The 23,815-nt window shown below is 44.9% G+C and overlaps 1 long non-coding RNA gene across 1 annotated transcript in view; it reads left to right on the top strand.

The window, feature by feature from the left end:
- The first annotated feature begins 8,027 nt into the window (after positions 1-8,027).
- Positions 8,028-23,815, top strand: part of LOC138444995 (uncharacterized) — a 58,357-nt gene continuing 42,569 nt past the window's right edge. Inside the window, exon 1 of the long non-coding RNA XR_011258690.1 lies at positions 8,028-8,680. This is a non-coding gene — a long non-coding RNA (uncharacterized lncRNA). The remainder of the gene's footprint in view (positions 8,681-23,815) is intronic.

The raw sequence follows: 23,815 nt of genomic DNA, 5'->3' as shown, positions 1-23,815 counted from the left end.
CGTCAAGGCCACCTTGTCTACTCAATGCCTGATAATAAACTTTCAAAATATTTCCTAATGATGGCTACTTCTGAGAAACATCTATGACCAGTACTTAGCAAGCAGTTCTTGTTGACAAATTACTGCCATTCTAAGTGTGTGTTTGCCTACAAGTATATTCATGAGGCAAGAAATAGTTTATCATTTTTATTTTCTGCTTTTGTTTTCCTTTTTTCCTTTTCTTTCTTGTTCCCTTTCTTTTTATTTCCACATTGCTTTCCCAGGCATGGTTTCATTCATCAGTGATTCAACTCTGTAGTTACTGGAGGTGCAAAAATATTTTTTCAATTCAGATTTTTTCCTAAAACTGTTTTCCTGGTGTCATCCCTGTCAGTGCAGACCTACTGAGGACTATTCAGTTCAGTTCAATTCAGTCGCTCAGTCGTATCCAACTCTGCAACCCCATGGACTGCAACACTCCTCCTGGCTTCCTTGTCCATCACCATCTCCCAGAGTTTGCTCAAACTCACATCCATTGAGTCAGTGATGCCATCCAACCATCTCATCCTCTGCTGTCCCCTTCTCTTCCCTCCTTCAATCTTTCCCAGCATCAGGGGTTTTTCCTGAGTCAGCCCTTCACATCAGGTGGCCAAATATTGGAGCTTCAGCTTCAGCATCAGTCCTTCCAATGAATATTCAGGGGTGACTTCCTTTAGGATGCACTGGTTTGATCTCCTTGCTGTCTAAGGGACTCTCAAGAGTCTTCTCCAACATCAAAAGCACCAATTCTTCGGCGCTCATCTTTCTTTATGGTCCAACTCTCGTGTCCATCCATACATGACTACTGGAAAAAATGTAGCTTTCATTGTACAGACTTTTGTTGGCAAAATAATGTCTCTGTTTTTTAATACACTGTCTAGGTTTGTCATAGCTTTTCTTCCAAGGAGCAAGTGTCTTTTAATTTCATGGCTACAGTCACCATCTGCTGTGACTTTGAAGCCCAAGTAAATAAAGTCTGTCACTGTTTCCATTTTTTTCCCATCTATTTGCCGTGAACTGATGGATGCCATGATCTTAGCTTTTTGAATGCTGAATTTTAAGCCAGCTTTTCCACTCTCCTCTTTCACTTTCATCATTGAGGACTATTAGGTAAGTATTTTACAAACAGTGCCTTAGTTTGTTTTGCTCTAAATTAGAAGTCCACGTGGAGAGTATCTTCTAGATCTGGACTCCCTGGTGGTACAGTGGATCAGAATCTGCCTGCCGACACAGGGGACACGGGTTCCATCCCTGGTCTGGGAAGATCCTACAGGCCACAGAGAACCTAAAGCCCATAGTCCAGAGCTACTGAAGCCTGCCTGCCCTAGAGCCTGTGAACCCCAACTACTGAGCCCAGCTCCTAGAACCCGTGCTCTGAAATGAGAAGTCACACACCACACAAAGAGTAGTCCCCCGCCCAGCCACCACCACTGGAGAAAGCCCATGTGCAGCAATGAAGACCCAGTGCAGCCAAAAATTTAATTAACTAAATTTAAAAAAAAGAATATCTTCTAGATCAGTAGGGGAAAAGTGGAGGCTTCCCAGATGGCGCTAGTGGTAAAGAACCCGCCTCCCAGTGCAGGAAACCTATGAGATGTGAATTTGATCCCTAGGTCAGGAAGATCCCCTGGAGAAGGGAATGGCAACCCACTCCAGTATTCTTGCCTGGAGAATCCCATGGACCGAAGAGCCTGGTGGGGTCCAAAGGGTCACAAAGAGTCAGACACGACTTAAACAACTTCACACAAGCACTAGGGTAAAAGTAAGAGTTTGAAAGTTTCTGAGATTTGATGATTTCTTGTGAGAATAGGAAATTTAATTGACCTTCATTTGTTTATTTAAAGAGTATAGAGATAATATTAATATAGTATTTATTCACTCTTCAACACCAGACCACGTGTTGTGTTTGATGTACATTAACTCATTAGATCATCTCAAAAACTCTGAGTTAGTTCTTGCTATTATCCTCACTTCAGAGATTAGAGCCTACAACATAAGGAGCATAAGGAGGTTAAGTAAAGTTGTGCCTAACAGAGGGTAGATTTATAAAATCAAAACTTATCAGATACTGCAACTCTAACTAGCTTTTGCATAAAACCCCAAACACATGGCAATTTCTTACACATTTTAAAATATTATTTAGCCCATTCAGACAGAAAGATTTTTTTGGCATTTTGCTAGGCCTTTGTTTTGTTTTGTTTTGTCTTGTTTGCATTTTATATTGTTTATAAAAATTTGCTAGGTATTGTGGACGATGCTTGTTAGAAATTTCTGGTGGGTAGAAGAGGACCATGTAATTATATAGTTACATTCATTTATAATTTATAATACCACATGAACCATTTATACAATTTTATTAGAATCCTCACTACAATGCAATTTATATAGAAATGCACTTTTAATACCATTTTGTTGGTGATATTAATTTTCCTGAGTGATGGCATGGCAGGTATCTTCTGACTTTCTCTTGCAGAGCTTCTGGGAGTTGCCTATTGTCTACTGTATTAAATCAGAACCCATTTGCCTGGTTTGTAAGGTTCGCGATAATCTAACTCCACCCCTCCCAACAACCTCACCTCCCAGGGAGATTTCAACATGACTTTTCCCTCCTGCTACCTGCTGCACTGATGGTCTCCTTGACCCGCTTCTGTGGGTTCTCACCTAGACTGCTTTCTCCTTGCATTTCATTTTATTCAAACCTCTGCTTGGAGGCTCCTCACCCTCCTCTTCCTTGCTCTGTGGACTCCCTTCCCACAGTAGTCTTCTCAACTCCTTCCACTTCCTTCCTGACCTCCTAGAGCATGTATTATCTGACTGTACAAACTGAGCCCTTGATTATATCCTTTCTTGGACTCTAGTCCAATGCTATTCAAATGTCAATGGGGAAAGGAATCATCAGGTTCTTCAAAATATTAAAAATAAAAATTACCATATGATCTAGCAATTCCCTGGTGGCTCATATGGTAAAGAACCTGCCTGCTATGCAGGAGACCTGGGTTCGATCCCTGGGTTGGGAAGGTCCCTTGGAGAAGGAAACAGCTACCAACTCTAGTATTCTGGCATGGAGAATTCCATGGACTGCATAGTACATGAAGTAGCAAAGAGTTGGACATGACTGAGTGACTTTCCCTAGCTACTCCACTTCTGGATGTGTACCCCAAAAAATTGAAAGCAGAGTCTTAAAGAGATTTTTGTACACCCATCTTTGTAGAGGCATTATTCACAATAGCCAAAGGTGGAAACAACTCAAGTGTACATAGATGAATGAATAGATAAGCAAAATGTGGTATATCTGTATCTATATCTCCATCTCCATACACACACAGAAGAATATTATTCAGCTTTAAAAACAAAGGAAATTTCAACACATGCCACATGGATGAACCTTGAGGATATGATTCTAAGTGAAATCAGCTAGTCACAAAAAGCACTGTGCAATTCCACTTACATGAAGAACCTATGTAGTTGTATTCGTAGAAACTAGAAGAATGGTTGCCAGAGGCAACCAGGGAGGAAGAATAAGGTGCTGCTGAATGGGGACAGAATTTGGATTACAAGACAAAGAGAGTTCTGGAGGGTGACTGGAGAACAATGTGAATGTACTTAACACCACTGAACTATATGCTTAAAAATTGCTAAGATGGTACTGTTACATTACGCTATGAAACATATATTTTACCACGATTTTTTCAAAAATTTGAGAAGAGAATATAAAATGACAGTCTATCAGCTCAGTGGCAAGATTCATATTTTTGATGTTTCCACCTGGGTGGAAGGGAGGAGAAAACATTATCTTAATTATTACTCCCAGGGGTTTGGAGGCAGATAGTCTTCAGGACAAATTTAGAGATGCTTCTAGTTTTTACATGTATGTAAAATATTGCCTGTGACTGTAAATGCCTCTGAAAAAGAGAATGAGAATTAGCGTTATATGAAAACTTTGATGTCAGGCACTCACCCAAAGTGTATGACTTACCCATGATCATAAAGATATCAAGTAGAAAAGCTGGGGGTTAAATCGGCATGCCAGAGACATTGTGGTGGGTTCGCCACACCATTTCCTGTTGCTGGGCGCACAGGGGGACTGAGCTTTTAGTCTCAGTTGACCTTGCAGTTTGGTTCCTGCCCCATGCCTGAACTCTGGCCTAGGCACCTCTGACCTATATGAAAGACGTGTCCAGGCCTGGCCCTTAAAAACCTCCTGCTCAAGGCTCCCAGTGCTTTCTTCTTCTTCCTTAGCAAATCTGAAGGAAGTGAGCTCCTTTCTCCTCCTTCCTTAGCAAGTTTGAAGGATGTGAGCTCCAGACAGCAGTCCTGTAAAACGGAAAGTGGCTGCCAGTAGTGCCTGAGGCTGAAAGCTGAGTGAGAGATGAACGCTCACTGTGGCCGGGCACTGACATTTCACCATTAATATACTTGTTACTGCAGCGTAGCCCGTTCTCTCCTGGCTAAATCCATACCCTTGTCCTTCCAAGACAGTACGCTACCTCCCAGAGTCTAGGACATAAATTTCTCCGGTATTTCCTGAAGCATTAAGTATAATGTTAAGCTTGTAGCAATTTCCACTCCCCCCTATTCCACCCCAGAAAATCTTTTTGGCATTGCTGTGGCTTATGAGAGTGATGTAAATTCCAGGTTGTAGAGAAAGAGATGGAAAAACTCACTCCTCTGACAAGGGAAGCAGCTCCAAGAGCACCATTTAAGTAATTTTTAACTTCAATTTCCTACTCCCACCTTATGAGCCCAGTTCTTTTTCTCAGCTCGCTAGTGTTATTTTTCTAAACCTTCAGAAAGCCAGAGCTTTGGTTTTAGCAAACCAAATGCAAAACAGAACACTTAAGGAAAGGTTAATGATTGTTTATAAATAAATGATTGTTGCCAAATGACTCTGATGTTCAGAGTCGAGCTCATGTAGGACAAATGAGACACATTCCTGAATAACCAAAGCCAGTTCCAAGGCACTCTGTGAAACAAGCCTGCCAGGCCATAGAGGCCCTGATGAACACATGGCCTCACACACGAAAGCAGGAAATGGAAGTGGGAGACTTATGTCTGGGCTAGTGGAAGAAATGAAGACAAAGACAGCGACCCCAAAGCTGGAATCCTCCAGTTTATTATTTTGCAAAATATCATCTGAGCATTGTGTTTTCTCTACAGTGGTCCCCAGTTATATTTCTTACTTTTGCTTCAGTAATAGGGACACCAATGCTTAGCTGGGCACGTGGCCTTACTAAATGTAGATGGTATTTCCCAGTCTCATTTGGCAGCTGTTTGTAGCCATAGAACTAAGTTCCAGTCATATCCATCTCATGGGATCTGAGAAAAGGTGATAGCTACAAGTTCCAGGAAATGTCCCTAAAAATGATAGGGGATGCTTCTTCTCTTTGTTATCCACTCAGCTTTCTGATGGAGATAGGGTGACCATAAGCATCTTGGACCATAAGCATGAGGACCAGACTCTTGAGTTGGTGGTACCCGGGGTCGGATGATCCGAGAGCTGCCATAAAAGCTCTCGACTGCCTACACTCAGACTTTTGCATGAGGGAGATAATGTACTCTATTCAGTTTAGTTCAATAGCTCAATTGTCTTCGACTGTTTGTGACCCCATGGACTGCAGCACACCAGGCCTCCCTGTTCATCACCAACTCCCGGAACTTACTCAGACTCATGCCCTTCGAGTCAGTGATGCCATCCAACCATCTTATCCTCTGTCGTCCCCTTCTCCTCCCACCTTCAATCATTCCAAGCATCAAGGTCTTTTCCAGTGAGTCAGTTCTTCACATCAGGTGGCCAAACTATTAGAGTTTCAGCTTCAGCATTAGTCCTTCCAATGCATATTCAGAACTGATTTCCTTTAGGATAGACTGGTTGGATCTCCTTGCAGTTCAAGGGACTCTCAGGAGTCTTCAGCACCACAATTCAAAAGCCTCAATTCTTCAGCACTCAGCTTTCTTTTCAACTTCCCTGGTGGCTCAGATGGTAAAGCGTCTGTCTACGATGTGGGAGACCCGGGTTCGATCCCTGGGTTGGGAAGATCCCTTGGAGAAGGAAATGGCAATCCACTCCAGTACTCTTGCCTGAAAAACCCCATGGACAGAAGAGCCTGGTAGGACTACAGTCCATGGGGTCGCAAAGAGTCGGACACGACTGAACGACTTCACGTTCAGCTTTCTTTTCAGTCCAACTCTCACATCCATACATGACTACTGTATGGATTGCCCCGGGGGGCCCACGCCATTGCCCCGGGGGGCCCACGTGATTTTTCCAGGGGGCCCACGTGATTTTTCCAGGGGGCCCACGTGATTGCCCCAGGGAGCCCACGTGATTGCCCCAGGGGGGCCCACGTGATTGAAGCCCAATGTACTCCATACGTCTAAGTTTGTGTAAGCCTTCCCTAGTGGCTCAGTTGGTAAGGAATCTGCCTGCAATGTGGGGGACCTGAGTTCGATCCCTGGGTCAGGAAGATCCCCTAGAGGAGGAAATGGCAAACTTCTCTAGTATTCTTGCCTGGAGAATTCCATGGACAGAGGAGCCCTGCAGGCTATGGAATCACAAAGAACAGGACATGATTGTGCTACTAACTTTCACTTTTCATGTTTAAGCCACTGTGATTAGGAACCTTAAAGACAGTGGTGAGTTGGGTCTAACACAGTGAGCAGTGTTCTAGCTTGGTTAAGTGTCTTATTTATTGTCTAAAATGCACACACTTGCTCCATAATGCAGACCATAGAAGGCAGATGATACATGTAAGTCAATCTGTGGTTCACGTTTTATTTTAAGTGGTCAGGTGCTGGGAAATTTAGTACGGAACTCCTTCCCCTGAATATTTGCACCTGAAAAAATGTGAACATGTATCAAACATAGTCTCCAGGCAGTAAATAGTTCATGCTGCAACCAAAATTTAAAAAAAGAATAATTAGAGTTTGTGTAAAACTGACAATCATGTTGTAACTTTGAAACTATAAACAAAAGTATCTTTGCTCTTTGCACCATTTTGTTGCTTTAATTATTATGAGGTCAATGCTTGAAGATAAAAGATAAATCAGAATGTCTGGGAGTTTTTGAACATAATATAAACTCTCCTTCACATATACACAAAAAATTAAGTAGTTTTTAAGGGTATTAGAGTCATATGCATTCTTAAATAGCTACCATTCAAATGGAAGGGGGAAGAAAGCTTCAGGTTTATGACAGTTTTATTTTACAAATTCAGAATAAGTGATATTAGCACAAAAAGTCTACTTTGGGCTCATGTTACATGACAACTAATACATATCTGATGAAAGAATAAATATGTGCATATATATAAATCTGGATCCCCCCCCCACCCCCGCCTTTTTAACACCAGTTGTTGTTCTGTTGCTAAGTCGTGTCCGACTCTTTGTGACCATTGGACTGCAGCATACCCAGCTCCCCTGTCCTTCACTATTTCCTGGAGTTTGCTCAAATTCATGTCCATTGAGTTGGTGATGCTATCTAACCATCACATCCTCTGCCGCCCCCTTCTCCTTTTCCTTCAGTCTTTCCCAGCATTACGGTCTTATTTCCATAAGTCCGTTCTTCCCATCAGGTGGCCAAAGTATTGGAGCTTTAGCTACAGCAACAGTCCTTCCAATGAATATTCAGGATTGATTTCCATTAGGACTGACTGGTTTGATCTCCTTTAACACCAGAAAAACTTCCAATTAAATAGCAACTTGAATTCAGTAACCAATGTGAATGTCTACATGTGTCACGGTCTATGCAAACCTCTGGCGACATGAAGATAAACGAGACATGGCCTGGACTGCTGTCCTGAGAGCCCAGTTCATAGGGGAGCTAAGGACATGAATCACCATTCACGATACCCAGAATCGCTCCGAGTCCTAAACTCACGCAATGAACAAAACACTTTAGAAAGAGAAGGAAGCAGTTAATCCTATCTGGGGTGAGAGGAGACATCTAAGGAAGTCTTGTGAAATAAATAGAATTTCTCCAGGCATAGGAAGTGGCGGGGGGCAGGGGGAGAGATTCAGGAGAAAGAATAGCAAATGAGAAGGAATCAAGGGTTGAAAGTGCACGTTATATGCCGGAAATGATGGCGGCCGGGACGCAGCTGTGAGGCTCTGCTGGCAGCCGAGAGAATGGCTATTTCCATACTGAGAGGCAGCCTGATCACAGGAACGGCACTCGTGCTACCAATGAGACAGTTCACTGGGACACTATTGAATGTTAGAAAACACAGTTTTCTGGTGGAAAACAGCAGGTGGAGAGACTACATTGCTTGCAAACCTGAAAGGCTTCTCAGTTCATTCAAGCTCAAGTTCAAGTCCACTGTGAGCCCTTCAGGCCCGTTGGCAGTCTGGCACCGGGTTTACACTTCCAGTCTCATCTTCTGCTATATGCGCTCTCTCCATGCCCTAACTGCAGCTGCAGGGACAGATGCAGTGGCTTTGCTACAGCAAATTAACACAGCCTCCGGTCTGATGTCTGTGTCAGAAGCTTTCTCTATCTCTTTTATACTTTAATAAAACTTTATTACACAAAAGCTCTGAGCGATCAAGCCTCGTCACTGGCCACGGATTTAATTCTTCTCCTCCAGAGGCCAAGAATCCCGGCGTCTTCTGTGGTTCAGCAACAACTGTTCATCTTGGGGGCTTGTCCGGGATTCTTCAGAACAAGGTAAGGATTCCTGGAGCTCTAGTTCTTTGTTCTCCTAGCGAACATGTTTTCTGCTGTACTTTGCTAACTCTACAGTGTGCTTGTGTGAATGAATGACATGCCCTGTGTGAAGCAAGTGAGGAGCCCTGCTCTGCGGTTCCGCAGCAACCTCATAAGGCTTATGGCAGAAACACTGTCGGGGGCTTAGACCGATCTGCCAATGGACTTCCCTTGTGGCTCACTCAGTAAAGCGTCTGCCTACAATGCGGGATGCCCAGCTTCTAATCCCTGGGTCAGGAAGATCTCCTGGAGAAGGAAATGGCAACCCACTCCAGTATTCTTGCCTGGACAATCCCATGGACAGAGGAGCCTGGTAGACCACAGTCCATGGGGTCAAAAAGAGTCGGACACAACTGAGCAACTTTGCTTTCTTTTGGGGCTATTGTGTGCAGTCCATGACTTGGTGAATGGTTTCTTTTCCACTCCTATCAAACAAGAGGATTAGAAACTGTTCTTATTCATATGGGACAGACAAGAGTTTCCTTGTTTCCTGCCATCTGTCATAATATGTTCACTGGGACCTGAACTACCGGGACATTCCTTAGAATAACTCCCTAGTCCATCACATCAATGACATTATGTTAACCAGATGAGCAAGAGGTCCAAAGGTCTGTAAACTAGGAAAAGGGAAAGTGTTAGTTGCTCAGTCGTGTCTGACTCTTTGCAACCCCATAGACTGTACCCCACCAGTCTCCTCTGTCCATGGCAATTTCTAGGCAAGAAAACTGGAGTGGGTAGCCATTCCCTTCTTCAGGGGATCTTCCTGACCCAGATACTGAACTTGCATCTCCTGCATTGCGGGAGGGAAACCCAATGGCATCCAAGGGCAGGAGAAGAGGAAATGTTACAACTCAAACAATGAGGCAGAAAAAAGATACAAATTCCTCCTCTCCTCTGCCTTTTCTTCTGTTTATGCCCTCAACACTTTGGATGATGCCCACTCCCATCGTGGAGGACAATCTGTTTTATGAGTTCACCAATTCAAATGCCAATCTTACCCAGAAACACCCTCACAGACAATCCAGAAATATCTAATCTAGGCACCTTGTAGCCAGTCAAGTAGACACATAAAATTAACTATCACAAACCATTAACCTTCTCATGTGTTTACTGAAGAGAAATGAAGAGTTCATTCCATGCAAAGACCTGTACACAGATGTTCATAGCAGCTTTGATCATGATATGCAAAGACTAGAAGCAACCCAAATATCTATCACCAGATAAATGGATAAGCAAACTGTGACTCATCTGTGCAGTAGACCATTACTCATCAATGGAAAGCAAAGGTACATACAGTAAGAGATGAATTTTAAAAACATTAGACTGAGATAGTGAAGGAAGCAAGGCATGAAATATGACTCCATTTATATGAAATTCCAGAAAAGATAAATTCTGTCTATGGGGACAGAAAATGGACCAGTGGTTACCAGAGGTGGGGAACTGGGGGAATTAAATAAAATGGGCCACACGGGTAACATTTTTGGAGCAATAGAGATGCTCTAAGTGATTTGGGTGGTGATTTGTGAATGTATTATTCAAAACCCATCAAAGTGTACACTTCAAATGGGTGTTTTTTTTTTTTTTAAGTAAACCATACCTCGGTTTCAAAGTTTATTTTTTAAAATGTGGTTGAGACAGTTTATACTCCTGCCAACAACATATAGATGTCTATTCCTTGATAGCCTCTGTATCATTAGATGCAATCATGTTTGGATTGCATCTTTAAATTTATACCATTCTGGTGGGTAAGAAGTGCAATTTTCAACTTTTGAGGTAAACATCTGTGGATCATGCAATAGGCATTAATATCTAGGAACAAATACCACACTGGAGAATTCTATCCTACGAGTCATCACAAATGAAACTATTGCCTGTGAGTCACTAGGGTGATCAGTTATGCTTCCTCATATATTCATTCCTAAATAACTACCCTAATATTCCACCACTCTCTAAGAATTTCAACAATTCAGGTTCATTCCAATCTTACTGTCAATGGTTGGTTTTTATGTTTTGCCACCTTGCTTATTCTTCCCAAGTCTTAGGTTTACGTAAAGATGGCAGAACTTTAAAGTGGAAACAGAGAAGGAGCAGAGTCACTTTAATCCAAGTACTTTCTCTCAGCACCCTCCCTCACTCAATTTTTGATGTGAACAATTGCTGTTTCCTCAATTTTATGAAACGTTATATGACTGCAGCTTCAGGACAAGACCCTCCCCACCTGATTACTGTCCCTAAACCTCTCCTACGTGGAAATGCTACAGCCATGGCAGATCTCAGAAATCATGTGCTCCAACCTGCACATTTTACAGGGTAAAAACAACTGCCATCAAGCGTCTGGTAGTGGCAGTCTTGGGATTAGAATTTCAGACTCCTAGACTCTGCTATTTCTATGCATTCTCTGCCTCGCTGGTCAGCAGAACTGCAGCTCACGTGAGGCATTCAGAGGGGGGTGTCCAAACGTGCAGCTCCTCACAAGGCAAAGCTTTGGAAATATGGACAGTCCATGATATGATGAGCTGATACATATGGCTTTATCTAAAGAAATACATGTGCTGGGATTTTTAAGATTTAGTAACCAAAAAAAAAAAAAAAAAAGAGCTAACGCCCTGGAAAATTCCTCAGTGACAGCTACGACTAGGGAAAAAATTTTTGTTTGTCTGGTTCAATCATGTATATTTGCTTAGAACAACCCTGGATTCTGACTTTACCCTGGCATAATTTTTAATAATGTCTTCTTTCACTCTGAAAAATGTCCTATTTTAAAAGAAAAATTATATTACCACTGTAATTATATGGGATTTCTAGCTAAAAAGCAGTCCAGTTCCCTCTGCTAATTTTTTATTATCTCTTTAAAGATCCAATCGCCAAGTACATTGCTTGGGACTGGGGGTTAGGGCTTCGGTGTTTGAATTTGACGGGAACATAGCCCCTAACAGGCAGTAACCAGGCCTTTTTCATTCATGGATTTGAAAAGCACTGCACACACTGTCCAGTATACTGCTTGCTGGCCAGCCTGGAAGGTGGTAAGAGGTTGTGTCAAATAAGAGGAAAATGTACCAATTCACCCACCGTACAGATGACAAGCCAGGAAGCATGATCAATCAAAGGTGTCCTGCAAGGACCACAGCATTCCCTGGGGCTCCATCCTGGGAGAGGAAATGCTCCTACGTTCGCTAACTCAACACTTGCCCACACTCCCAGGTGAGGCACAAACACCATCTCTTTCTGAAAAACAAACCTGATGGGCCCCCCTTCTCCAGCCTCAGTCACACCTGCCAGAGAGACGGAAACGTCCTCCCAGTAGCTCTCATGCAGTGCTTATCTCTTCTGATAGTTGGTATCACACCGTGTTACTATGCTTTATATGTACTTTATATTTATAATAAATGAATACCATTTATTTCTCAACTAGACCAAGTCTTTTCTTCCTGTACCCCCCAAACCCAGCCTACCTAAATGATTTGGTAGACAATAAATGATTAGTTGAATACATGAAGATCAGGCTTCCCAGGTGGCACTAGTGGTAAAAAACCTGCCTGCCAAAGCAGGAAACATGGGTTCAATTCCTGGGTTGGGAAGATCCCCTGGAGGAGGGCATGGCAACTCACTGCCGTATTCTTGCCTGGAGAATCCCATGGACAGAGGAGCCTGGTGGAATACAGTCAATAGGGTTGCAGAGTCAGATGCTACTGAAGTGACTTAGCATACACGCACAGACAATAAATGATTGAATAAATGAATAGGTAATTTGCTTTTCCTGTATTCTTTCTCAGCTTAGGCTGGTAGACCACCCAGAGAAGAGACACATGCAGGCAAGATGTGTTCACTAACAGAGTCCTACATGCAGCCACATGATCATGTGTGAAACTGTCAGAAGAATTAGAGAACATCAAAATCCCATATTGCACTGCTTATTAAATGTGTTATACATAAGCACTCATATGCAGCTAACATGCCAACTTGTTGGGGTGTTTCTTTGTCTTTCCATGATGTCAGACATGAGAATGGGCTATCTGAAAACCCTGCTGTTCAAGCCCTGGACCCCAGCTGCCTGGGTTTGAATCCCAGCTCTCCCACTTACTAGCTCTGTACCCTTGGGGAAATTACTGAACTTCTCTGAGTCTCAGTTTGGTTTGTAAAACAGAGATAATAATAACTACACCTACTCCAACCTACTCCACAGGGCTGTCATGAGGGAGAAAAGAGTTAATATACATAAAGTGCTTTGGATAGTTCCTGGAGTGTCATACCTAAGTGTTTGCTGCCATCACCATGGTAACACTGTCAGTTATTATAAATAAAAGGAAATCATTTAGTTTGGTTCTGACCCAGGTGTCTCACTGGTGAAGAATCTGCCTGCTAATGCAGGAGACAGAAGAGGTGCAGGTGCAATCCCTGGGTCAGGAAGATTCCCTGAAGAAGGAAAGAGCAACCTGCTCCAGCATTCTGGGCTGCAAAATCCCATGGACAGAGGAGCCTGGTGGGCTACAGTCCCTGGGATGGCAAAGAGTCGGACACGACTGAGACACTGAGCGCATACACTCTGTCATTATCATTCCAATCAATCCCCCCGGTGTACCACCGTACAAGGGGCTCTCGTGGCCCTGATCCGACCTTGCTGAGCCTCCCCGACCCAAGTGCTTGTCTGCAGACCCAGTTCCATCAGGGCTACCCTGGTGGAGGTCGCAGGCCGCAGCTGTTTGGGATGCAGGCTCCTCGGGCCACAGGGCCCCCACCCTCCTTTCCACCACTGTGTGTCCTGTGGGACTGGGGGCAAAAATAAAGGTCCTGGCCACCTCCTCCAAAAGAGGGAGGGGAGTTTGGGAAGGGAGCCTTTGTGCTTTTCAACATTAAATCATAAACAGAAAGGAATGGAATGGAGATAAAAGAGAGAGGGGAAAAGGAGAGAGGAGACAGGGGGGAGGAAGAGAAGGGGTGGAGAGAGGAGACAAGGCTTGAAGAGGGACAGAAGGAGAGGGGAGGTGGGGAAATGGGGGAGGAGAAGAGAGGGGATGGGTGCAGAAGGGGAGCTGGAAGAGAGGAAGGGAGGGCGGGAAGGGCAGAGGAGGGGCGGGAAGCAGAGGGGAGCCCACAGGAGAGGGACACTCCAGGCCCAGGCCAGGTCTGGGAGCTGTTCCAATGACTCCCCGCATAAAAACAACCCATGACCACCGACCTCCCCAGCACCAGCTGTTTCCACTTCCGTAACACATGTTCCCTCACGTAAACTGTTTACTAACTTCACATCCAGATTTTTTTAAATAGAGGAAAACCTGGGGTTTGTCTACACCCACCAGAAGAGCAGAGATAAGGGGGGCAAAATTCAACAACGAACAAAAGGAAAAAGCAGAATAAAAATCCAGAGATCCCCTGAGTTTCTCCAGAACAGCCACAGCTCCTTCACCCTGCTGGCTTCCTGAGTCAGTGAGGGGCCGCCTCCTCCACGCGGCTGCATCTGCATCGCACCCACAAAGCCCAGCACCCCACTTCCAGAGCAAGAGGAGAGCCAACACCAGGGGAAGAGCAGAGCTGGCACCCACAGCCCTAGCAGCAGCAAGCAAAGCGCCACACTTGAAAGCCCGGCTCACCGCGGGAGGACACCGCAACCTCTGCCGGGTGGTGTTGAGAGCACGGGGTCCCAAGTCAGGCCTCCAAGATTCGAGTCCCATCTCTGCCACTTGGGAGCTGTGTGACCTGAAGTGAGTTACTGAACCTCTGCGTGCCTCGGCTTTATCATCTTATCAAAGGGGGAGAAAAATAGTCTCTACCTCCTGGGGTGGCTGTGGGGTAAAACAGGTTAAAATAAAGCACTAAGAATAGTGCCTTGGGTTTTACTAAGCCACTTTTTACCTAATTTTACAGACTACAATTTTTTTTACCTAATTTTTAAAACTAAAGTTTTTACCTAATTAAAAAGATTAGAATTCTCTGCATCTCTTTGATATTCTTGCCCCAGATTTATCATGGGATTCTAGTTGAATATGCTGTTCTTAAAGAAACATCAAAATCACAAAAGCGGTTGGAAACATTGCATATGAGGGTCATTCGTGAAGCTCCTAGCAGTATACATACTCTTCCAAAATGTATGTAGGAGGAAAATACAAGAATTTCAAAACTGAACAAAGATTAATGTTCAGATACATTATGTCATTGGTCTAAACCTCTAAAAGAATATTTCTGTTCCCAAAGTGAACAGAAAGTATGTATTTCTAGCCACACTTCTTTCAGCCCTTAAGTAGCCAAGACACTAGATATTTATCAAAGACACTGCATTTGAGCATTAAAAACAGTACTTTGCTCCATCAAGGGTACTTCGAGGACAGTTTATTTACATCACCTCTCTGTGATTCCACAGCAGATACACTGAGGAGAACAGGGGATGATTGTATTATTGCTCCATCTTACTCCCAAGTGTATCTTTACTTCTCTGCTAAAATTTGTCCGCGTTCAAATATTAATTATTTCCAAGTATTATTCTGGCTTAGTAGTCTGGTTTCACTATTAACTTTCTAGTAGTAATTTTTCTGATTTTATAACTAGCACATGCACGGGCTACACAGGTTTTATTTGCGTCCTCTAACTCAGTTCCCACTGGCCACAGCCCCAGGATGGGAGCATCAGGATGGTGTTTCTCAGCTCATTGGTACTGACGATGTTATTTGTATCTCCGTGAGCTTTTGGCACGTGACCTTTTCTTATATTTAATATTCAGGAAATTTGTAGGCTTGTATTATTTGGGGGTGTAAGGGTGAAGCAATAGTGTGTCCAGGGAAGTTGGCAAAAGATGTATATCAGGCCTGCTGCTGCTGCTGCTAAGTCGCTTCAGTCGTGTCCGACTCTGTGCAACCCCATAGACGGCAGCCCACCAGACTCCGCCGTCCCTGGGATTCTCTAGGCAAGAACACTGGAGTGGGTTGCCATTTCTTTCTCCAATATCAGGCCTGACATCATATTAAACCAGAATCCTGTGATAAACCTAGGTAGAGAATATCAAAGGGAAGTGATGAATTCTAATTTTTTATAATTTGGTAAAATTCATGTGTGCATGCGTGCATGCTGAGTTACTTAAGTCATGTCTGACTCTTTGTGATCTGATGGACTGTAGCCTGCCAGGCTCCTCTGTCCATGGGATTCTCCAGGCAAGAATACTGGATTAGGTTGCCATGCCGTTGGGCTTCCCTCATAGCTCAGTTGGTAAAGAATCAGCCTGCAATGCAGGAGACCCTCTGGAGAAGGGATAGGCTACCCACTCTAGGTTTCTTGGGCTTCCCTTGTGGCTCATTTGGTAAATAATCCGCCTGCAATGAGGGAGACCTGGTTTTGATCCCTGGGTTGGGAAGATCCCCTGGTGAAGGGAAAGGCTGCCCACTCCAGTATTCTAGCCTGGAGTATTCCATGGACTCTTTAGTCCATGGGGTGACAAAGAGTTGGGCATGATTGGATGACTTTCACTTTCACTTCCTCCAGGGAATCTTCCCCACCCAGGGACTGAACCCACATTTCCTGCACTGCAGGCAGAGTCTTTACTGCTGAACTACAGGGGAGGCCCCAAAATTCATGTGTACGTATATAAAAAAAATAGTGCTTGGTAAAGCCCAGGCACTATACTTGGTGCTTTAACTCGTTTTACCCCACAGCCACCCCAGGAGGTGGAGACTATTTTTCTCCCCCTTTGATAGACGATAAAACTGAGGCACAGAGAGGTTCAGTAACTCACTTCAGGTCACACAGCTCCCAAGTGGCAGAGATGGGACTCGAATCTTGGAGGCCTGACTTGGGACCCTGTGCTCTCAACACCACCTGACAGAGGTTGCGGTGTCCTCCCGCGGTGAGCCGGGCTTTCAAGTGTGGCGCTTTGCTTGCTGCTGCCAGGGCTGTGGGTGCCAGCTCTGCTCTTCCCCTGGTGTTGGCTCCCCTCTTGCTCTGGAAGTGGGGTGCTGGGCTTTGTGGGTGTGATGCAGATGCAGCAGCGTGGAGGAGGTGGCCACTCACTGACTCAGGAAGCCAGCAGGATGAAGGAGCTGTGGCTGTTCTGGAGAAACTCAGGGGATCTCTGGATTATTCATTCTGCTTTTTCCTTTTGTTCGTTGTTGAATTTTGCCCCCCTTATCTCTGCTCTCTGGTGGGTGCAGACAAATGACAAGTTATCCATAACTGATCATGGCCCAGTGTATCCCACGGTGAATGCATTTTGTGTATATATCAGCATGCTTTACATCCTCTCTGGTGGCTCAGAAATGAAGAATCTGCCTGCCATGTAGGAGACTTGTGGGAAACAGGGGCTCTATCCCTAGGTTGGGAAGGTCCCCCGGAGAAGGAAATGACAATGCACTCCATTATTCTTAGCTTTCCTGGTGGCTCAGATGGTAAAAAGTCTGCCTGCAATGCAGAAGACCCAGGTTCAATCCCTGGGTTTGGAAAATCCCCTGGAAAAGGAAATGGCAACCCACTCCAATATGCTTGCCTGGAGAGTTCCATGGACAGAGAAGCCTGATGGGCTACAGTGCACGGGGTGCAAAGAATAGGATATGACTGAGTGGCTAACACTTTCGCTTTCAAAAGCCTGCACCTATGGGCCTTCTGCAGAGCCTGCCACGGGCTGCTGGGCCCCTCCATGAACACCAACAGAGCTTGCACAGCCCTGGGAGGCCTTGGCCAATGGCTGATAAGTCAGAGCTGTGAGAGACCAGCTCCTAGGCTTTCAGGCAGGACAAATCCAAGGCATAAGTGACACTCTGGAGTACTGTACAGCGATGCTCCCTGGAGCTTCATCTCAAATTGCACCCCAGCTGACTTCTAGTCCTTGTTTCGCCTTCCCCACCATACTTCCGGTTTCTCCTGAGGGCATCTTAACAAAAGTGATGTGTGAAGATCACTCAGTTGTGTCTGACTCTTTGCAACTTCAGGGACTATACAGTCTACAGAATTCTCCAGGCCAGAATACTGGAGTGGGTAGCCTTTCCCTTCTCCAGGGGAATCTTCCCAACCCAGGGATCGAACCCAGATCTCCCTCATTGCAGGGGGATTCTTTACCAGCAGAGCCCCCAGGGAAGCCCAAGTCTTAACAAAAGTCTTCACCCAAATCCCTGCCTCAGAGTCTGCTTCGGAGGAACCCAAGCAGGAGGAAGGAGCAGGCCTAAGTGGAGAGCAGAGCGGTGTCCCTGAATGGGAGGGACGGCAGGGTGTCTGGGGAGACTGGAGAACTTTGGTGTGGGAGGAAAAGGATCTTTCTGGGAATTTCTATGATCTCAGTCATTAAAAATACTGTCTCCCACAGACATAGAAAACAGACTTGTGGACACAGCAGAGGAAGGAGAGGGTGGGATGTATTGAGAGAGTAACAGTGAAACATACACCTTACTGTATATAAAATAGATAGCGGCTGGGAGGCTGCTGTGTAACACAGGGAATGCAAGCTGGTGCATTGTGACACTCAAAAGGGGTGGGATGGGGTGGGAGAAGGGAGGGAGGTTGAAGAGAGAGGGGACATATGTATACCTGTGGCTGAATCACATTGTTGTATGGCAGAAATCAACACAATTTTGTAAAGAAATTATCTTCCAATCAAAGATTTTAAAAAGAGACAGGAGAATTCCTTGATTAATAGACGTAAGGCAATTTCGATGGTTTCTAATAGCTGAGTGAATAAACATATTCTATTTTAAAAAAAATACACAGCATCAGTTGCTAGGGAGTAAGAGGGGTGTGAAATATTTGGCTGCAAGAGTCAGAGCATGACTGTTGTAAGGAAATCTGGTGAGATTTCTAGGCAGAGTGCATTGATGTTCTCCAGTCACATCAGCTTCTCAGTGCTTGAGAAGGTAGAGGGTTGGATTAACCGAGACTGAGGTTATTTTAGGAGAGTAGGCTGAAGGGTGGAGGGAGCTTTCCTAGTGGCTCAGACGGTGAAGAATCTGCCTGCAATGCAGGAGACCTGGGTTCGATCCCTGGGTCGGGAAGAACCCCTGGAAGTGGGAATGACAACCCACTCCAGTATTCTTGCTTGGAGAATCCTGTGGACAGAGGAGACTGGGGGGCTACAGTCCATGGAGTCGCAGTCGGGCACAACTGAGCGACTAACACTTTCACTTTTCAGGCTGGAGGGAGAGAAGTTGAAGAGTGCTGGGGCAGATGAAGGGGGGTGGTTATGATGATGAAGGACCTTTGGTGGATATAGAAGGAAACGACAACATTGGAGGGGTGACCTAGGAGAGGGAGTGAGAATAATGGATTGTCGATCCTGGTGAAGTCTGAATTGTCGGTGGAGTGGTCATAGGCTGTGACAATGGGAAGTGCTGGGCAGATGGCGGGGAGCCCAGAACAGAGGTTACAGAAGCGATGAGGTGACCATTGTGTCAGGGTCAAAAGTGGGAGGCTGGTGTGGAGGAGAGAGGCAGACCACCGACTGTTAGAGGCCTGACGCTCTGAAGCCTAATAACTAAATGTTTAGATGTTCTATACATTTGCTTTTTATGAACAGAGGTTCGTGACATTGTACACAAGACAGGGATCAAGACCATCCCCAAGAAAAAGAAATGCAAAAAAAGCAAAATGGCTGTCTGGGGAGGCCTTCCAAATAGCTGTGAAAAGAAGAGAAGTGAAAAGCAAAGGAGAAAAGGAAAGATATAAGCATCGGAATGCAGAGTTCCAAAGAATAACCAGGAGAGATAAGAAAGCCTTCCTCAGTGATCAATGCAAAGAAATAGAGGAAAACAACAGAATGGGAAACACTAGAGATCCCTTCAAGAAAATTAGAGATATCAAGGGCACATTTCATGCAAAGAAGGGTTCGATAACGGACAGAAATGGTATGGACCTAACAAAAGCAGAAGATATTAAGAAGAGGTGGTAAAAATACACAGAACTGTACAAAAAAGATCTTCATGACCAAGATAATCATGATGGTGTGACCACTCACCTAGAGCCAGACATCCTGGAATGTGAAGTCAAGTGGTCCTTAGAAAGCATCACTACGAACAAAGCTAGTGGAGGTGATGGAATTCCAGTTGAGCTCTTTCAAATCCTGAAAGATGATGCTGTGAAAGTGCTACACTCAATATGTCAGCAAATTTGGAAAACTCAGCAATGGCCACAGGACTGGAAAAAGTCAGTTTTCATTCCAATCCCAAAGAAAGGCAATGCCAAAGAATGCTCAAACTACCGCACAATTGCACTCATCTCACACGCTAGTAAAGTAATGCTCAAAATTCTCCAAGCCAGGCTTCAGCAATACATGAAGTATGAACTTCCAGATGTTCAAGCTGGTTTTAGAAAAGGCAGAGGAACCAGAGATCAAATTGCCAACATCTGCTGGATCATGGAAAAAGGAAGAGAATTCCAGAAAAACACCTATTTCTGCTTTATTGACTATGCCAAAGCCTTTGACTGTGTGGATCACAGTAAACTGTGGAAACTTCTGCAAGAGATGGGAATACCAGACCACCTGATCTGCCTCTTGAGAAACCTATACGCAGGTCAGGAAGCAACAGTTAGAACTGGACATGGACCAACAGACTTGTTCCAAATAGGAAAAGGAGTCCATCAAGGCTGTATATTGTCACCCTGCTTATTTAAGTTCTATGCAGAGTACATCATGAGAAACGCTGGGCAGGAAGAAACACAATCTGGAATCAAGATTGCCGGGAGAAATATCAATAACCTCAGATATGCAGATGATACCACCCTAATGGCAGAAAGTGAAGAGGAACTAAAAAGCCTCTTGATGAAAGTGAAAGAGGAGAGTGAAAAAGTTGGCCTAAAGCTCAACATTCAGAAAATGAAGATCATGGCATCTGGTCCCATCACTTCATGGGAAATAGGTGGGGAAACAGTGGAAACAGTGTCAGACTTTATTTTGGGGGGCTTCAAAATCACTGCAGATGGTGTTTGCAGCCATGAAATTAAAAGACACTCCTTGGAAGGAAAGTTATGATCAACCTAGATAGCATATTCAAAAGCAGAGACATTACTTTGCCAACAAAGGTCCATTTAGTCAAGGCTATGGTTTTTCCAGTAGTCATGTACGGATGTGAGAGTTAGACTGTGAAGAAAGCTGAGCGCCGAAGAATTGATGCTTTTGAACTGTAGTGTTGGAGAAGACTCTTGAGAGTCCCTTGGACTGCAGGGAGATCCAACCAGTCCATTCTGAAGATCAGTCCTGAATGTTCTTTGGAAGGACTGATGCTGAAGCTGAAACTCCAGTACTTTGGCTACCTCGTGCGAAGAGTTGACTCATTGGAAAAGACTTTGATGCTGGAAGGGATTGGGGGCAGGAGGAGAAGGGGACGACAGAGGATGAGATGGCTGGATGGTATCACCGACTCGATGGACAAGAGTTTGAGTAAACTCCGGGAGTTGGTGATGGACAGGGAGGCCTGGTGTGCTGTGATTCATGGGGTTGCAGAGAGTCGGACATGACTGAGCTACTGAACTGAACTGAACTTGCTTTTTGAATTTGTTTTTGCTTGTTTCTTGAGACTTTAGCAAAGAAATGAGGAGCTGAGGGTAAAACACAGAGGATGAGATGGCTGGATGGCATCACCGACTTGATGGACATGAGTTTGAGTAAACTCCGGGAGTTGGTGATGGACAGGGAGGCCTGGCATGCTGCTGTCTGTGGGGCTGCAAAGAGTCAGACACGACTGAGTGATTGGACTGGAACTGAAGCACGTTGCTCCCAACCTGTTCTCACTGGGTCTGCACTTCTGTGTGGTACTGTACTGTCCTTCAGTACTGGATCTGTACTGAAAGGCGGCCATGGCCCCTCCACACACATATCTGGACGAGGCAGCTTTTATTTCACCCCAGAGTTTCACTCAGTTTTGTGTGTGAATTCTTCAGATCGATAATCTCTAATTTCCATGGTTTTCTTCCAGGTTGGTTTGAGGGGAAAGAGATGTGAGCTTTGTTCTCAACTTAAATAGACTTTGAGCAATTACTCCATTCTATTGTGCTTCCCAGGTGGTGCTCATGGTAAACAATCCGCCTGCCAATACAGGAGATGCCAGAGACTCAAGTTCAATTTCTGGGTAGGGAAGCTCTCCTGGAGGAGGAAATGGCTACCCACTCCAGTATTCTTTCCTGAAGAATCCCATGGGCAGGGGAATCTGGTGAGCTACAGTCCATGAGCTCGCAAAGAGTAGGACACGACTGAGCAACTGACTGAAATACTCTACAGACCCTCTTGAAAGCCAGGCCTGTGTCTCTACCCTCCCCTACTTTCTGCAGAAGTTCAATCTTTTAGAAGGAAACTCATCTCCTACAATCAAGTTAGCACTGCAGGGTCTCTTTCAGTTTTCTGGTAACACTTAGTCTTGATGGCCCAATGACTCCGACTAGCTTACAACAGAGTGACACCAGAAAGGAGGCAGAATCTCTTTTCTCAGCATCTCTAAGGCAAGTATCACTTCCTCCATCATACATGCTCATGCAGACACACATGTAGTGCACACAGGCTTATGAGTACCTCACATAACCCAAGGAATGATTTCCAAAGCAGAAGCACTGGGTGGGATGGCTAAACGGCAGAAATCAAGAGAAATGGGCATGCCCCATGACTCTCTCTCCTGGTTTTCAGATGAGATGTGACCTATGCAGTGAATCCTCAACCACTGTGAGGTGAGAACATACTTTTCCCCAAAGTGCTGAGCACAGCCAGCAGGAAGGGGGAGGCCAAGGAGATGCCGGCAGCATCCTTTTCTGGATCCAGTGGTGGCCCTGAGACTGAGCACATGAGTGATGCAATAGCCAACCTGGAGGGCGTCTGGCAGCATTAGGGGCTTCTCTGCAAATGTTCTTCCTGCCCTCCTACCAAATACAAGTGCAGGATAAGGAAGATACTGGGTGTGTCACATGAACAGCTGCCTGTGTCATGCAGCTGTAACTGAACTCCAAATGGCTAAAGTTTTTGAGAAACCCAGGGAGCACAGCTAATTCCCCTGCACAAGCAACAATTTCAGCAATGAAGTTCTTAACACGAAAGGTGTTGGAAGAGTTTCTGTGATGAACTTTGCTTCATGCCCGCAAACAGAGCAGTCAATGCCACCATGAATTTTTTTCTCTCAGCAGCTCGCCAGGCGGCACTAGTGGTAAAGAAGGCAGCTGCCAGTGCAGGAGATGAAAGAGACTCAGGTTCAGTCCCTGGGTTGAGAAGATACCCTGGAGGAGGGTATGGCAACCCACTCTAGTGTTCTTGCCTGGAGAATCCCATGGTCAGAGGAGCCTGCTGGGCTACAGTGCATGGGGTCACAAAGAGTGGGACATGACTCAGAAGCATCACTTAGCAGAAGTTAAAAAAGATAGAGAAACTCCAATTTTCTCTTCAATAAAAAAAAGATTGGCTCTACACCTGTCTTGTCTAAACATACAGTATGTATGATCCTTTATTTACCACCTGCAGCCTGGACTATGCCTTTTAACAATGTCAACTATAAATATTGCATCCACTATATGTATTTTCCAACATTTATCCAGGTATCTGCAGAGCCAACTCCCTATTATCCATGGTGCAGGTTACCTGGGCTCTGCAGAGCACCTCTCTGTCCCCTTGGCTGTTCCAAATCCTCCTTCTAGTTCTCACAGCAGCATGTGTTGGGTGCTGGATCTACAGAGCTCCCCAAAGAGCCAGCCACCCTTACAGAGAGGGTGATAGAAAGCATTAGGATGTGGATGGAGGAAGAAGTGGGGGGTGCCTACCACCTCGACTAGTTTCATTATTTCTCCTTCCTCGTTGTCAATTATTAAAATGTAACACACATGCTTAAAATGTTACCTCCAGTCTTACTGAAGTTCAGTTCAGTTCAGTTCAGTCACTCAGTCGTGTCTGACTCTTTGTGACCCCATGAACCGCAGCACACCAGGCCTCCCTGTCCATCACCAACTCCCGGAAAAGAATACTGGAGTGGGTAGCCTATCCCTTCTCCAGGGGATCTTCCCGACCCAGGGGTTGAACTGGGGTCTCTTGCACTGAAGACAGATTCTTTACTAACTGAGCTATCAGGGAAGCCCCCTAACTTCTTGAACTTTACTGAAGTTACCTGGATTATATGCTATGTCCAAATTAATTTCTTCCTAAAACCCGATGTGGAACCATGAAGC

This window comes from Ovis canadensis, chromosome 8 (assembly GCF_042477335.2).
Source record: "Ovis canadensis isolate MfBH-ARS-UI-01 breed Bighorn chromosome 8, ARS-UI_OviCan_v2, whole genome shotgun sequence".
NCBI lineage: Eukaryota > Metazoa > Chordata > Mammalia > Artiodactyla > Bovidae > Ovis > Ovis canadensis.
This window is presented reverse-complemented; position numbering and strand designations above follow the sequence as displayed.